This window comes from Sinohyriopsis cumingii, chromosome 2, assembly GCF_028554795.1.
Source record: "Sinohyriopsis cumingii isolate HCF-2022 chromosome 2, ASM2855479v2, whole genome shotgun sequence".
Taxonomy (NCBI): domain Eukaryota; kingdom Metazoa; phylum Mollusca; class Bivalvia; order Unionida; family Unionidae; genus Sinohyriopsis; species Sinohyriopsis cumingii.
In genome coordinates this window covers 147,200,143-147,217,526 of record NC_142962.1, presented here as the reverse complement: position 1 = coordinate 147,217,526, position 17,384 = coordinate 147,200,143, and the positions used below count along the sequence as shown (strand labels likewise).

General features: G+C 35.2%; 1 pseudogene across 1 annotated transcript in view; it reads left to right on the top strand.

Annotated features, from left to right (window-relative positions):
• Positions 1 to 17,384, top strand: part of LOC149806037 (alpha-L-fucosidase-like) — a 34,175-nt pseudogene that overhangs the window by 7,558 nt on the left and 9,233 nt on the right. Inside the window, exons 3-6 of the transcript XR_016419842.1 lie at positions 4,607 to 4,737; positions 9,760 to 9,893; positions 11,284 to 11,381; positions 14,656 to 14,788. The product of XR_016419842.1 is annotated as an alpha-L-fucosidase-like (transcript). The remainder of the gene's footprint in view (positions 1 to 4,606; positions 4,738 to 9,759; positions 9,894 to 11,283; positions 11,382 to 14,655; positions 14,789 to 17,384) is intronic.

Genomic DNA, 17,384 nt, shown 5'->3' with positions numbered 1-17,384 from the left:
TACCTCAAGAGCCCAAAATGGCTGATTCCCAGGGTAGTTCGTCATCAGATGAGGATTTTATTCAGCAGATACTGGCTGATGATAGTTATGATGACAAGGCAGAATACTAGGCCAAATTAAAATAATTGAATTTAAAAGTAGAATACAATTTTCATTTTGGTTTTTTTAAACAATTTAACCCTGTGGGATCATTTGCTACAAAACTATGTTTCCCTATTGGGGTTATGATAAACTGAATAAATAAGAATTAAAAAACATGAAATTATGAAGTAAAAATATTTTGATCAAAATACCTCTGGCCAAAGTGAGTTCTTCATCTGGTCAAATAGAGCAGCCTTATATGGCCTAAAATGCTGAACATAAATCGCTGACAACAGTTAGTTTGTTTGAAAGTATTTTTGTTGTCTTGTCATAGATGTGAATGGCATATAAATAGGTGTCTGTAATCTGCACACAGGAAATACAACCAGTAAATCACATAAAAGGGCACCACCTACCACGAAAAGACCTAAAGATGGAAAGACCATCAAGTTAATATGTGTATCGATAATGTATCGTATTGTGGGCTGGCTGTGTATCATGAATTGATACGTTGCACAGGTGTATAATTTCACCACCAAACATTACTAAGGCCATTTACATAATATGTCATGTAAACAGGTTTTCTTGCATTGACAAATGCACATGTATCACACATCCGTGTCTGACTGTCAGTGTATTAAATATCAGGTCAATCTCTACTGTACATTTCTATTATCATGGTCTCCTTGCACAGATCTAACATGCCCATCTAACATATGCAGGTCTAAAATAAACCTAATATATGTAGGTCTAACGCATGGCTGTCTAATATATGTAGGTCTAACACATGGCTGTCTAATATATATATAGGTCTAACGCATGGCTGTCTAATATATGTAGTTCTAATGCATGGCTATCTAATATATGTAGGTCTAACACGTGGCTGTCTAATATGTAGGTCTAATGCATGGCTGTCTAATATATATAGGTTTCACACATGGCTGTCTAATATGTAGGTCTAATGCATGGCTGTCTAATATATGTAGGTCTAACACATGGCTGCCTAATATATGTAGGTCTAACACATGGCTGTCTAATATATGTAGGTCTCATACATGGCTGTCTAATATGTAGGTCTAATGCATGGCTGTCTAATATATGTAGGTCTAACACATGGCTGTCTAATATGTAGGTCTAATGCATGGCTGTCTAATATATGTAGGTCTAACACATGGCTGTCTAATATATGTAGGTCTCACACATGGCTGTCTAATATATGTAGGTCTAACACATAACTGTCTAATATATGTAGGTCTAACACATGGCTGTCTATTATATGTAGGTCTAATGCATGGCTGTCTAATATATGTAGGTCTAACACATGGCTGTCTAATATATGTAGGTCTAACACATGGCTGTCTAATATATGTAGGTCTAACACATAACTGTCTAATATATGTAGGTCTAACACATGGCTGTCTAATATATGAAGGTCTAATGCATGGCTGTCTAATATATGTAGGTCTAACACATGGCTGTCTAATATATGTAGGTCTAACACATGGCTGTCTAATATATGTAGGTCTAACACATAACTGTAATATATGTAGGTCTAACACATGGCTGTCTAATATATGTAGGTCTAATGCATGGCTGTCTAATATATGTAGGTCTAACACATGGCTGTCTAATCTATGTAGGTCTAACACATGGCTGTCTAATATATGTAGGTCTAACACATGGCAGTCTAATATATGTAGGTCTAACACATGGCTGTCTAATATATGTAGGTCTAACACATGGCTGCCTAACATATGTAGGTCTAACACATGGCTGTCTAATATATGCAGGTCAATTACATGTTTGTCCTGGTCCACAATTATGAAACGAAGGTGTGTCGGCCAGGGATTCTGGCATGAAAGATACATGGGTTTTGTTGGAGTAACTTGAGGCAAATCACCCAGTTTCATGTTCAAGGAGAACAGCCAAACAGTATAAAACCCTCAGGGGCTATGCCTTCCAAAACTTTATAACTACCACTGTTGGAATCACAAGTTAGATTAATCTGAGATCCTGCATCAATCCTGACAATGTCTGGCATGAAATGGTATCCAGACCTTCCTGGTGCTGCTTGTAAGATTTGTTGGTTTGGGGAAACCTCATTAATATATTTAGGCCAACTGAGAATTGTTCTTGGCAATGATAGTGATGTTAAGGTTTCAGAGCTGAGTGTGAGCTCATGTTCATATTTTAAAATTGTGTGGTCTTTGCCAGATGCCATGGTAAATTTTAGGTTCTGGCATGATATTTTTTGTGCAGGCAATGTCAGCATGGAAACTTTTTCCCCTTTATGCTTGCTGTAATGTTCAAACAATTTGGAAGGATTTTTTTTATCCACACATAATGGTACTATGCCTCTGAGCCATTCGTATTGTTTAGCAACAACAGATTATGCTGGATGTGCCCATATGAATGTTTTTCCTTGTAATTTCGGAGATAGTTAAAATGAATAAATATCATTATTCTAAGTGTACATGTTAACAGAGATACAATGGTTGGGTTCTTCAAACCTTTGGAGTAAGTTCTTAGTAACCTGTTTAGGAAATTCTGTATTGCCACAAATTAATTTCACCCAGGTATTGTTGGTACTGTTGAGACTGATCTTTGTGATTGCTTCCAGGATGCAATGCGAACAAAATCACCCATATGAAATATCAATTGATGTTTGTTGTTTACATTGATAACTGCTTTCAGTTGAATACCTGCTGCTTTTTAAATATAATTTGATCTGTGAAAAGTCTTTAATTTGGAAACATGTTGTTGAACTTCCATACATCTATCAAGAATTCATTGGTAATTTATCTTTTTTTTAAGAATCATTGCAAAAGCTTTTTTAATTTCACCATTGATGGCCTTGGTGTCTTTACAGTTTAAGATAACATGGGCGCCACTATGAGTCAGCAGGGTTGCAATTTGAATTCATTATCATCTGGTGAATTCAGTTTTTCATTGTGTTAAGCAGCATAATGAAATGCACAAGGAGAGCAACCTCCATATTAACACTGGAGATGCCTACATGCTACAACATTGGTTTGATTCCCAGATGTATCTTTGAAAAAAGTTTTTGATATCTGGTGCATATTCAGTTGGGATAACTGCCTGATAATCTTCAAAATCACAATATGCACATGTGTAGAGCAAATTCAGGAACAACTTGAATTCATTAAATTTGTGCAGTAACCTCTTCAGCAGTATTACATGCAATGTAGTGTCAAAGCTCTTGCTCCTTTCCAGCCATGTGTGCATTCTCAGCCTGCCTGACCTCTGGAGGAATTTTAATACATGTACTTAGCTGTGCTGCCATTGTGCACAGTTGCTCCACAGTATGATGCAGTTAGACCTAATAATGCATGCATGTCAAATTTGTCTTGCTCCTCCTGGTAATTTTGTTACACATACATGCAGATTGTTTCAGTTCTTTCATGATAGCTGTTACAACTGATTTTACTTCATCAGTGGGAAGTTAAGTCCTAATAAGGTAAATAAATATATTTGCCGCTTTCATTTAGCTTTGAATCCTGATTTTATGCTCTCACATGGATTGCCTGAGTTGATTCACAGTAGGCATCCTGAGATATAAGAAAAATCATTTCATAATTGCTTATTCCATTAATAAATCTTTTAAGTATGTTTATTTTGCTATTATCAGACTTTCTGCATCTGTTCCATAAACAGAATTTTGGTTTCATATTTATGTTGGTGAGTCTTTACTGGCATGCATGAGCATTTCAGTGTGGTCAGCAAAGCTGATTATGTGACTTTACTCCAAAAGCACATTTAAGGCATGACTAAGCACCTAGACTTAATGCAAGCATATGTGGTAGTTTTAACACAGTTTCATGCTGATCTTAAAGAGTACATAGAAGTAGTACTGCTGGCTTTGTGTTATCACATCACTCAGGTACAAGGTGTACATAGAGATAGTACTGCAGGTTTTTGGATAGGCATATCACAAGTACAAGGTGTACATAGAGATAGTACTGCAGGTTTTGGATAGGCATATCACTCTGGTACAAGGTGTACATAGAAGTAGTACTGCTGGTTTTGGATAGGCATATCACAGGTACAAGGTGTACATAGAGGTAGTACTGCTGGTTTTTGGACAAGCATATAACTCAGGTACACAACATGATATTGCCTTTTGATGTGTTGATAGTGACATTGAAGATCAGTTAACCATCCCCAGGGTTATGAAACTGGATGGAGCCATTGAGTAAAGAAATCATACACTGTTTGGTTTCATTTTTTTCTTCTAATATTTAAAATGACTCAATTCACTTCATATTCAGAATACTAACCCATATGTCTCTTTCATGGTATGCTACTGTTAGACCAGGTTCCATGTCTTTGAGGCTGTTCTGTGATCATGACGTAATACAGCTTTTGAGTAATTTTAGTTATTATTATTATTGATATTATAAAGCCTTGTCCGATTCATTCCATATTGTGGGGTTTTGACATTATCATATTCAAGCATGTCTATGCAATTAAATCATTTTTTTCTATCGTATGCGATTTCCTGCAGGTGAGTTGGCTGGTGCCCTGCGCCTGACAACAGACATCAGGTTTGGAATTTATCACTCTCTGTTTGAGTGGTTCCATCCACTCTACCTCCAGGATGCTAGCAACAATTACACAACACAGGACTTCGTTAAGGTAATACAGAGCTTAAAATACAACATTAAAGAAATATAGTTACAACTATTACGTGGAAATGGAAATTATGCAGTTTTAGAAGCACAATTTTAGATCTTTTTCATGTCTTTTAAAATTTAAACTGATTTCAGTGCATTAGATTATGCCATGACATGGTTTCTGCTCACAGATGTCCTAAACTATAGAACATATATCAGTTGCTAGAATCATTTTAGTTTATATAAAACATCCAACAAAGAAAACAATGAACAAGCTGACATGTCATTTCCTGCCTAGTCACCAGTATTGAATAAATAAATGTGCATTTCAATATCAGCTGTTGTAGTAGCATATATATATATATATATATATATATATATATATATATATATATATATATATATATATATATATATATATATATAGTTATTATAGTTATGACTCTACAGTCACAAACTTAAGTGACAGAAAACAAGCAAAACCAATAAATTTTGTAAAACTCAACAAACAATGAATTATTAAAGTGATAAATGAAAAATGTGAGAGGAACTCTTACAGTGTAATGAAGTGACTCCTAATTTGTCCTTATAAAAGTCTTTGAAAGTCCTACACAAATGAAAAGTCCTAAAAGTCCCATATAATTTCAATATCGGAAATGTACTGGTCCTTCAAGAACCATGACGTTGTCAAGATGGTATTGTCCAGAATTCTTTCGCATAATTTATAAGAGTACTGTTTCAGAATAATATTATTGTCCAAATGATGATCACTTTCTATCACCACTGAACAGTTCAAACAAATATTTTTCCTCTTGAAAAATCAACATAAAATACATCTGCTGACTTACATCAGGAATATTAAAAGTGTGAATGACTCCAAAAATCGAATGAAACTGAAAGCTTGACTTTCTCGTTATATACACTGTAAGTTGCTGTTGTATTTTGCATTGAACCCAATATGACAACATACACAATTGATTTACGATGTACTAAGTCACGGCATACTATATTCACATGACCTCACACAACCAATGTGGAAGCCTCAGAATTCTTCTTGAAACTTCCATATCCCCTCAGTCACTGGGAAACTATGCATTAAGCGCCATTGTAAGTCTTATTATTATGATTATTATTACTAATTGTCAGCACGTACATAATCATCTATTTATAGATCCAGCATGATTTGTCTTTTCAACAGAGCCAAATTATGCCCACAATTTATAACAAAAAATATTCTATACAATTTATGACCATGAATAAAAATTATGAAAATTAAATAAAATCATATATCAGAAGTTACACATATATAATATGTGATCTCAACATGGACATTTGGATATTATCTTCTTTTGTTGTTTGAGTGAGAGAACAAGTTGTCATATTTAAAATTTAATATTTTAATTATATAAAAATAAATTTTATATTTAAAATAGAGGCACATTTTTTTGCAAAGTGGCAGTATTTCAAGCAAAAGGAGAAAACCAGTACAGGTATTATGCTACCAAACTGTATACTTTGGGTCATAGAAAATTAGGATGTCATTGGTCAGAAGTAAGGAACAAATTTACACTCATAAATGTATTCTTTAGTAAATTAAACATAAAACATAAAGTTTACTTAAATTGTATGTTTGGACATTTGGACATCAGCAATTAACTTGTTTTGGACATCATCTGTTAGCTTCTTTACATTGTATGGCTTGGACATCAGCTATTAGCTTATTTACATTGTATGTTTGGACATCAGCTATTAGCTTATTTGCATTGTATGTTTGGACATCAGCTATTAGCTTATTTATGTTGTATGTTTGGATATCAGCTATCAGCTTATTTACATTGTATGTTTGGACATCATCTGTTAGCTTATTTACATTGTATGTTTGGATGTCATCTGTTAGCTTATTTGCATTGTATGTTTGGACATCAGCTATTAGCTTATTTACATTGTATGTTTGGACATCAGCTATTAGCTTATTTACATTGTATGTTTGGACATTTGGACATCAGCTGCTAGCTTATTTACATTGTATGTTTGGACATCAGCTATTAGCTTATTTACATTGTATCTAACTGCTGCCTTGCTTAACACTCAGCATTAAGAGGTTAGTGTTAGGACTGGTCAGCCTGGTGTCAGGATAATGTGACTGGGTGGGACATCTTGCTACATGTCTGCAGCATGATGCCTCAGTGCTGGACATCACTATAAACTACCACACTGCAGACATCGTAGCGATATGACTGAAAAATTGTTAAAGCTACATTAAAAATTCAGATCACACACACATTGTATTTTTCGACATTTGGACACCAGCTGTTAGCTTATTTACATTGTATGTTTGGACATCAGCTGTTAGCTTATTTACATTGTATGTTTGGACATCAGCTATTAGCTTATTTACATTGTATGTTTGGACATTTGGACAGCAGCCATTAACTTATTTACATTGTATGTTTGGACATCAGCTATTAGCTTATTTACATTGTATGTTTGGACATCAGCTATTAGCTTATTTATGTTGTACATTTGGACATCTGCTATTAGCTTATTTGCATTGTATGTTTGGACATCAGCTATTAGCTTATTTAGGTTGTATATTTGGACATCAGCTATTGGCTTATTTACATTGTATATTTGGACATCAGCTATTGGCTTATTTACATTGTATGTTTGAACATCAGCTGTTTGTTTATTTACTTAGGTTGTATGTTTGGACATCAGCTATTAGCTTATTTACATTGCATGGTTAGGACATTTGGACATTAGCTATTAGCTTATTTACATTGTATGTTTGAATATTTCTATTAGCTGATTTACATTGTGTTTGGACAATAATGTGTTAATTGCAGTGCTAAACATTTCTGATTTCTAGTTGAAGACCTTGCCTGAGTTTTATGATTTCTAGGTGAAGATCATGCCTGAGTTATATGATTTCTGGTTTAAGACCATGCCTGAGTTATATGATTTCTAGTTTAATACCATGCCTGTGGTATATGATTTCTTGTTGAAGACCATTCCAAGAGTTACATGATTTCTAGTTTAATACCATGACTGAGTTTTATGATTTCTAGTTTAAGGCTATGCCTGAGTTATATGATTTCTGGTTTAAGACCATGCCTGAGTTATATGATTTCTAGTTTAGGACCCTGCCTGAGTTATATGATTTCTAGCTTAGGACCATACCTGAGTTATATGATTTCTGGTTTAAGACCATGCCAGAGTTTTATGATTTCTAGTTGAAGACCATGCCTGAGTTATATGATTTCTGGTTTAAGACCATGCCTGAGTTATATGATTTCTAGTTTAGGACCATGCCTGTGGTATATGATTTCTTGTTGAAGACCATTCCAAGAGTTATATGATTTCTAGTTTAATACCATGACTGAGTTTTATGATTTCTAGTTTAAGGCTATGCCTGAGGTATATGATTTCTGGTTTAAGACCATGCCTGAGTTATATGATTTCTAGTTTAGGACCATGCCTGAGTTATATGATTTCTAGTTTAGGACCATGCCTGAGTTATATGATTTCTGGTTTAAGACCATGCCAGAGTTTTATGATTTCTAGTTGAAGATCATGCCTGAGTTATATGATTTCTAATTTAGGATCATGCCTGAGGTATATGATTTCTTGTTGAAGACCATTCCAAGAGTTATATGATTTCTAGTTTAATACCATGACTGAGTTTTATGATTTCTAGTTTAAGGCTATGCCTGAGTTAAATGATTTCTGGTTTAAGACCATGCCTGAGTTGTATGATTTCTAGTTTAGGACCATGCCTGAGTTATATGATTTCTAGTTTAGGACCATGCCTGAGTTATATGATTTCTAGTTTAAGACCATGCCTGAGTTATATGGTTTCTAGTGTATCAGTGGTGAACTGCTTGATTTCTTGTTTAATACCATGCCTGAGTTAAATGATTTCTGGTTGAAGATCATGCCTGCATTATATGATTTCTAGTTTTAGACCATGCCTGAGTTATATGATTTCTAGTTTAAGACCATGCCAGAGTTAATATGATTTCTAGTTTAAGTCCATGCATGACTTATAAGGTTTCTAGTTTTAGACCATGCCTGGGTTATATGATTTCTTGTTGAAGATCATTCCAAGAGTTATATGATTTCTAGTTTTAGACCATGCCTGAGTTATATGATTTCTGGCTTAAGACCATGCCTGAGTTACATGATTTATAGTTTAAGACCATGACTTAGTTATATGATTTCTAGTTTAGGATCATGCTTGAATTTTATGATTTCTAGTTGAAGACCATGCTTGAGTTATATGAATTATAGTTTAAGACCATGCCTGAATTATATGATTTTTAGTTTTAGGACTGAGTTATATGATTTCTAGTTTAGGACCATGCCTGAGTTATATAATATCTAGTTTTAGACCATGCCTCAGTTATATAATTTCTAGTTTTAGACCATGACTGAGTTATATAATTTCTAGTTTTAGGCCATGCCTGAGTTATATAATTTCTAGTTTTAGACCATGCCTGAATTATATAATTTCTAGTTTTAGACCATGACTGAGTTATATAATTTCTAGTTTTAGGCCATGCCTGAGTTATATAATTTCTAGTTTTAGACCATGCCTGAATTATATGATTTCTAGTTTAAGACCATGACTGAGTTATATAATGTCTAGTTTAAGACCATGCCTGAGGTATATAATTTCTAGTTTTAGACCATGCCTGAGTTATATAATTTCTAGTTTTAGACCATGCCTGAATTATATGATTTCTAGTTTAAGACCATGACTGAGTTATATAATTTCTAGTTTTAGACCATGCCTGAGTTATATAATTTCTAGTTTTAGACCATGCCTGAATTATATAATTTCTAGTTTAAGACCATGACTGAGTTATATAATGTCTAGTTTAAGACCATGCCTAAATTATATAATTTCTAGTTTTAGACCATGCCTGAATTATATGATTTCTAGTTTAAGACCATGACTGAGTTTTATGATTTCTAGTTTAAGGCCATGCCTGAGTTATATGATTTCTTGTTTAATACCATGACTGAGTTTTATGATTTCTAGTTTAAGGCCATGCCTGAGTTATATGAGCTGGTCAACCAATACATGCCAGAGTTTATCTTCTCGGATGGAGACTGGATGGTGGATGACTTCTATTGGAATGCTACACAGTTTATAGCTTGGCTTTACAATGACAGGTACAGCTTTTCATTGTATGGACTGATAGATCATTTGCATTTACATTGATTATTATTCTTCTTTTATTATTACTAATACTTCATGTTTACTGTCAGATCAAAGCAATAGTAAGTGGGCTAGATTAGTTTTCTGTTCAGCATTCAACTCAGGTATTCAGAAATGAGATCGATTAATGCAGTCAAGAAGTTAATTAAAGCTGAGTTGCATTTGTAAATATGAATTTAATAAAGTATACTGTATTCTGTCAAACTGTTATTCACAATAAAAAATTGACACTCAAAAGTAGATAATCTAAGAATTTGTATCAATGGTGAACTGCTTGATTGTTTTGGAAAACTGCCTGTTATAAAAGACCAGATTTTTCATGGGCAGATTAAACTTTTTATATAATGTTTTGGCCTCTAATGCAAGACTATCTACCTTGAGATTCACTTTTTGGATGACAGAAGGGCTAATTGGTCGTCTCTTATCACAACACATCTCACTGTACTCTAGTAAACAGAAAGTATATGTATCAGGCAGCCACAGTTATTGTCAAATCCATATTAGTGGAAACTAGACAGTGGTGGATGTGCCAACAGTTTGTTATGGTTCTGATTAAATCTTTTCATTTTTCATATATTTGGGTCTTTGTTACAGTCAAAGACATTGTGACTGTTTTCATGTACTTTAATTTCCTAAATCACTTGATTTTCTTCACACTTGGACAATTCATTCTGCAACATGCACACTAGACACTTTGACAACTGGGTCAAATTTACAGTCATAGCAAATTTGCATTACAGTTTTGGTTCTGGTTTTGTTCATTTATTTATATATCCTAAACTCCTTGATGGACTTTATTTATAATGTGGATGGATCATTCTGAAGCTAAGACAATTCATTCTACGACAGGTTCACTGAACCTTTTGACCATGGAATCAAGGCAACATTTTACAGTAATGATTTTGTTGTGGGATCAACATGCAGGTCCTGGCCTTCTTACTATATATATTTTATTGCAACTGTCTCCATAATGACTTAACATTCTTGGAGAATTCTGTAAGGACCCAAAAGATGCTTAAATATTGTTACTATATTGCTGTGAATGATTGATGCTGAAATGCAAAGCAGTACTTCATATTTACAAGTATATGATCTTTGATTCCCATTCATTGACTTTGCTCTCACAGACTTAAATTTTAAGAAAATATAGTTAAAGAGTCAAATGAAGGTAGTAGTTAAATATGTGACCACATTTACAATCCTGAAAATCAGGTTTCAAGATTGCTGTTTTCATCCACAACCTTTATTCCTAATTACTTTATATTAACTGTTTGTGTGCTCAAAATAGATTATAAAAGTCTCTTTGTTCATAACTTTGATGTAACTATGGTCTTTATTTGTCAGCCCTGTGAAGGATACCATTGTGGTTAATGACCGCTGGGGCCAAAACATTCGATGCAAACATGGTGGTGTTTTGGACTGTGATGACAGATATAATCCAGGTAACATCATCATCTTCCTGATGATATTACGAACAACTAGTCAGAGTAATGCAGCTTAGTCAGCCTAATTCTGGTTTAGGCCAGTGATAACAAGTCAGAGTAATGCAGTTTAGTCAGCCTAATTCTGGTTTTTATCCAGTGATAACTAGTCAGAGTATTGCAGTTTAGTCAGCCTAATTCTGGTTTAGGCCAGTGATAACTAGTCAGAGTAATGCAGTTTAGTCAGCCTAATTCTGGTTTTTATCCAGTGATAACTAGTCAGAGTAATGCAGTTCAGTCAGCCTAATTCTGGTTTTTATCCAGTTATAACAAGTCAGAGTAATGCAGCTTAATCAGCCTAATTCTAGCTTAGACCAGAGATAACTAGTCAGAGCGATGCAGAGTAATGTAGCTTAGTCAGCTTAATTCTTGTTTTTATCCAGTGATAACAAGTCAGAGTAATGCAGTTTAGTCAGCCTAATTCTGATTTTTATCCAATGATAACTAGTCAGAGTAATGCAGCTTAATCAGCCTAATTCTAGTTTAGACCAGTGATAACTAGTCAGAGTAATGCAGTTTATTCAGCCTAATTCTGTTTTAGACCAGTGATAACTAGTCAGAGTAATGCAGAGTAATGTAGTTTAGTCAGCTTAATTCTTGTTTACACCAGCGATAACTAGTCAGAGTAATTCAGGGCAATGTAGCTTAGTCAGCTTAATTCTAGTTTAGACCAGTGATAACTAGTCAGAGTAATGCAGAGTAATGTAGTTTAGTCAGCCTAATTCTGGTTTAGTCCAGTGATAACTAGTCAGAGTAATGCAGTTTATTCAGCCTAATTCTGGTTTAGAGCTGCAATAACTAGTCAGAGTAATGCAGAGTAATGTAGTTTAGTCAGACTAATTCTAGTTTAGACCAGTGATAACTAGTCAGAGTAATGCAGTTTATTCAGCCTAATTCTGGTTTAGAGCTGCAATAACTAGTCAGAGTAATGTAGTTTAGTCAGACTAGTTCTAGTTTAGACCAGTGATAACTAGTCAGAGTAATACAGAGTAATGTAGGCTGTTTAGTCAGCCTAATTCTAGTTTAGATCAGTGATAACTAGTCAGAGTAATGCAGAGTAATGTAGGCAGTTTAGTCAGCTAATTCTAGCTTAGGCCATTTATGTCAAGAATGTGATTGTATATCTAGCTTACAGATTACAGTGGGTCACATAATTCCTATTCTAGTCCTGTCATATTATTATTTTAATTAGCTAAAATAAGCAGCAATAAAGTAAATAATAGAAAATTGCAAAACATTTGGTCTGTGATTATTTTTTCTCCCAAATTCTGTATCAATGGTATCAGATTACCATAAGTTCTTGATGCTGTGAGTTTAAATATGGATCTACTGGCAGATGGCAGGAATGAACCACAATGAATTCGTCTGCTACAAGACATGGTGCACTGCAGACCTTCAAATGTCCCAAGTCCGAACAGAACCAGAATTATGATAAAAATAAAGACTTTCCAGGATCACTGGAAAAAGGTTTGGTTATGTGTTCAATACAATGACAGTAGGTTGTTTGTTTTGCTCAGCATGTATGGCATACCCAAAGTCAACTGATTGTTCAAGCGCCTTATTCAAAGATACATGCAGTTTTATAATGGACCCATTGATAGTACATGACTCAAGTAAATAGCATATTAAATGCACCAAAAGGTTATTGATGGTAAACATACCCATCTCAGTCATCAAGACCCAGATTCCCTAAACCTTTACAAAGACGAGAGCATGACCAAGTTATTCACCCGTCACAGGCCCCAGAACTAGTTGATTTCTGTCCTGATGAGATCACTACCCATTGACTGCTTTCTTCCAAAAAATCATGGCACACAACACACACACTTCAAGGGCCAAGGCCAAGAAAGCATGGCACACAACACATAGACTTCAAGGGCCAAGGCCAAGAAAGCATGGCACACAACACATACACTTCAAGGGCCAAGGCCAAGAAAGCATGACACACAACACATACACTTCAAGGGCCAAGGCCAAGAAAGCATGGCACACAACACATAAACTTCAAGGGCCGTGGCTATGTTCATCTGAGGTTGAGCAGCAGCTGTTAAGTAGTCTGAGTTTTCCCTGACCTTTCCAACCCCATTTTACATATTTTGGCAACAGAAACGTCAAGATATATAAAATGGGGTGGGTAATGTCAGAGGAACCTTGGAATATCTACCACATGAATAGTTACTTTTGGGGTTACTAACTGTATATAAAATGACTTTATGCATGTTTTCCCATCTGTTTCACTGAATGAGAATAAGATGACCAATGTGTTCTGTTTTATTTGGGGGGTTTGATATCTTTTATAGTGAGAACTTTTAGACTTGAAATTTTAGTTAACTACAGCAGTGAGATTCAAAGAAAATTCACCAGAAGAAGGCATGATCACATGATTTTAAAATTTTAAAATGGTAGCATTAATAAAATATTTATATGATTGAATAAGCAACAAAGTAATTATCTGAATCTTGAGTTTACATTAATTTTGCTATTTTTCCAGCTTTTGTTTACGTTAATGCTCTGTACAAAATAGTTGCATGTCAGACTTACCTTTTGGACCAGTCCTTGGCTTATGCAGACCCAGGCAGTTTAGGACCTTACTGGTCCTGGACTAGTTAAATTTCAGGCATATGGAATAAATCTAATTTTCAGATGTTGTTTCATTAATATTAGACCTTGCATAGTGTGTGCTGTCCCTGATTGCTATCATTACAGATGTCATAACTCATTGATTGAAGGCATTGAGTATGGAAAGCATCTGCTGAACACTGTATACATACATGTCCATTGAAATAATCCAAACTGCTTTACAATTCTTTTGAAAATTGTTTCAAATTAAAAAAAAAAACACATGTAGGAAAAAGATATTTTATTACATTAATGTGATGAATTATCAAATGGCTGTCAGAGCTTTTTTGCTCACTAGGAGTGTACCAGTAAGAAAAGAGCGGCTTGTTTTTCATTGGGGTCTTTAATTGCAATGGATCTTTAATTTCATGGTTTGGAGCAACTGTGAAATCCATGAAAATTTGCTACCCTTTGAAAAATAGTGAAAATAATGTGTTTATTTAAGTGGACAAAAATACTTCTATCATTCTCCATACACAGTATGCTTGAAAAGGTTGTTTGAAATCCCTTTATAACATGGTACTTTTATTGAAGTCTTATGTTTTAACTGTCTCTAGAGTTTTCATAATTACTTTAGACATTTCATCGTTCATTCATAGTAATCTTGTTATCCCAGGAGTTCTCCAGAACAGGAAGTGGGAGAACTGTATGACGATAGACAGAGATTCCTGGGGATACAGACGCAATGCTCAGCTTGATGGTTATATTACTATTGAGGAAATACTATCAACCCTGGCTGAAACTGTCAGGTTAGTTAAATTGTCAAAAGCACTATAATGTATGAAATTGATTTTTGCATAAACTTCTCTGGTCATATGACATAAGACCAAAACTTTTTTCTTGACAGAATACATTACCCGATCACACCGACATGAGGAAATAACTCCCCATCCCAACCCCCTGTCTCTGAATTATGCCCTTCCTGCAAGATAGAAAAAAACTGTCTTCCTGTGTGTCCGATTGTGCACGCATGTTTATCAAGGGAAGTAACTCTTTAAGATTACCTCCCTTTGCCCCACCAAGTGGTCGTCTGTTCAGGTACTTTGACAATTTAAGCTTTTGCTTCATACTGTTAATGGTTCCTCAGAAATTCAGTGTAATTTTTCATACTTTTTAGACTGTTCAAGAAATTTAGCAGTAGTTTAGTAAGACTAAAGGCCTCTGTAGACTTTAATGAAGAAAATGAGTATGTTTTTCCAAATTTTGCCTTAATTTAAGATTGCTAGAATTACTGGGCTTCTTTTGGATAAGATTTGTGACCCCAGTAATTCAAGGGCCTCCTTTTCAATTAGTCACTTGGTAGCAATGTTCTCATTCCACTGGTATCATTCACATACCACCCTGTCCAAAAGGTGTCACTTTTCACTACTATTCAAGTATACCTTGACCCCTGTATATGCATACACGTTTGACACATTCCAGGTAGGCTCAATGTACTGGCTGATTCATTATTGAGGAGAAACCAAATACTTCATTTGGAGTGGTCCATCCATCCATCTTTCTTCAAGTTTGCCCTGTATGGTGCTGACCATCATTAGACCTGTTTGAAGCAAGGTGAAACAACAAGCTGTCCACCTTTATCTCTGCCTCACAAGTGGGAGGTTGTGGGTTCAAACCAGGACCGAGTCATACCAGAGACTTACAAAAATGGTACTAACAGCTGCCTCGCTTGGTGCTCAGCATTAAGAGGTTAGTGTTAGGACTGGTCAGCCTGATGTCAGGATAATGTGACTGCGTGGGACATCATGCTATGTGTCTGCGGCATGATGCCCCAGTGCTGGACATCACAATAAACTGCCACACTGCAGACATCATAGCGATATGACTGAAAAATCACACACACACACACACCTTTATCTCTCCATTCCTGGACCAGAGGCATATGCCATAAACACTAGGGCTACAGTGATAAACCTTCCTCTGTAGCATGATATATCATGTTGTATCGCAGTATTGTTTGCAATATTTTGAAATGTTTACATAAAAAGATGGCACTAGTACAATTTATTTGAGCCCAGTTTTTGACCTCTGAAGCTAATCTTACAAGACTTGCTTCCAGAAAAAAAACTAATTTTAGTATGCAGGGTGGGTGAGCTACATACACTGTGGTTCCAAAATACATGCAATTTTGTTCCAATGGCTCAGTCGTACTAATGGCCCAACATGGTTTCATCCTGGAGAACAAGTTGCCATCTTCAGGTAATACAAAAATAATTATTTGATCACTTTCCTCCGTCACCTTGTTGACAGGCAGAGCCACATGACTCAATCCAGTTTCTCAGATGATCGCTGAGGCACATGGAGAAAATCATTAGTGCATGTCAGAGACTCTTCCTACCAATGTGTACAGGAAAGCAAGACAAATCCCCACACGTGCTGGTCTCATAGCTGTAGTGGGTTATGAAATCAGCATTCTCTGAACTCTCATTGATCACAGCTAACAAAATACAAGTGATTTCGTTGAGTTTGGCCTTTGAATTGAATGTCTCTGTTTGAGACATATTGGATTGAATGTCTCTGTTTGAGACATATTGGAGTTAGTTGGCTGGATGAGCAGGGTACTTTCTACAGCTTCTATTTATGGAACATAGCCACACAAAGGAAAAAGCTGAATCTCATCATGCCAGAGGTAGCTTCCAGGACAGTTATCATCCCTGTTCATGACAACAACCCTAACACCAGCTATGATCTAAAAACTAGTACTGGATTTGTCTCTGAAACTTTTATAGGCAAGGTTACAGCCAGGTGCAAGACCCAACAGGGATCTCATTCACATGAGTTAAACACATAATCTTTGGATATGCTGCCTTTGTTGGAAAAAATTCATCCTTTCATTAGAACAGTCATCATGCCTTTACAGGGTGACATGGGTAGAGGTTGGATGTGCATGCATTTCCTCTTATTAGTTCTACTAATGTTAATGTGATCTGGTAAAGTATTCAGTCGAGAGAGGAAATAATTTTAGTAATTATTACATCACTAAATACTTCATTGCATTACTATCAGTCATGCCCACCCTTCCATGCAGATGCAAGCATCCTGTTGTAGGCTTTGCACAAGCTTAAACTGGTAAACATCCAGGACAGATGTGGCAACCTAGTGAGGCAAGAGGAGGTAATCTGTAAGGCCTAATTCCCTACATCTATAATATAAATAGTCTGTCCTTGAGGGCTGGATTCAGAGGTAGTTAATGTCATTGACTATGTATTTGCAGAGAAACGTAATTTACTAAAATACTAAAACATTTTCTATAAGATACTGTTGTAGGTTGTTATATATATATATATATATATATAAACTGCTGTTGGTTATTTTCAATATAATACATTTGTATATATAAAATAA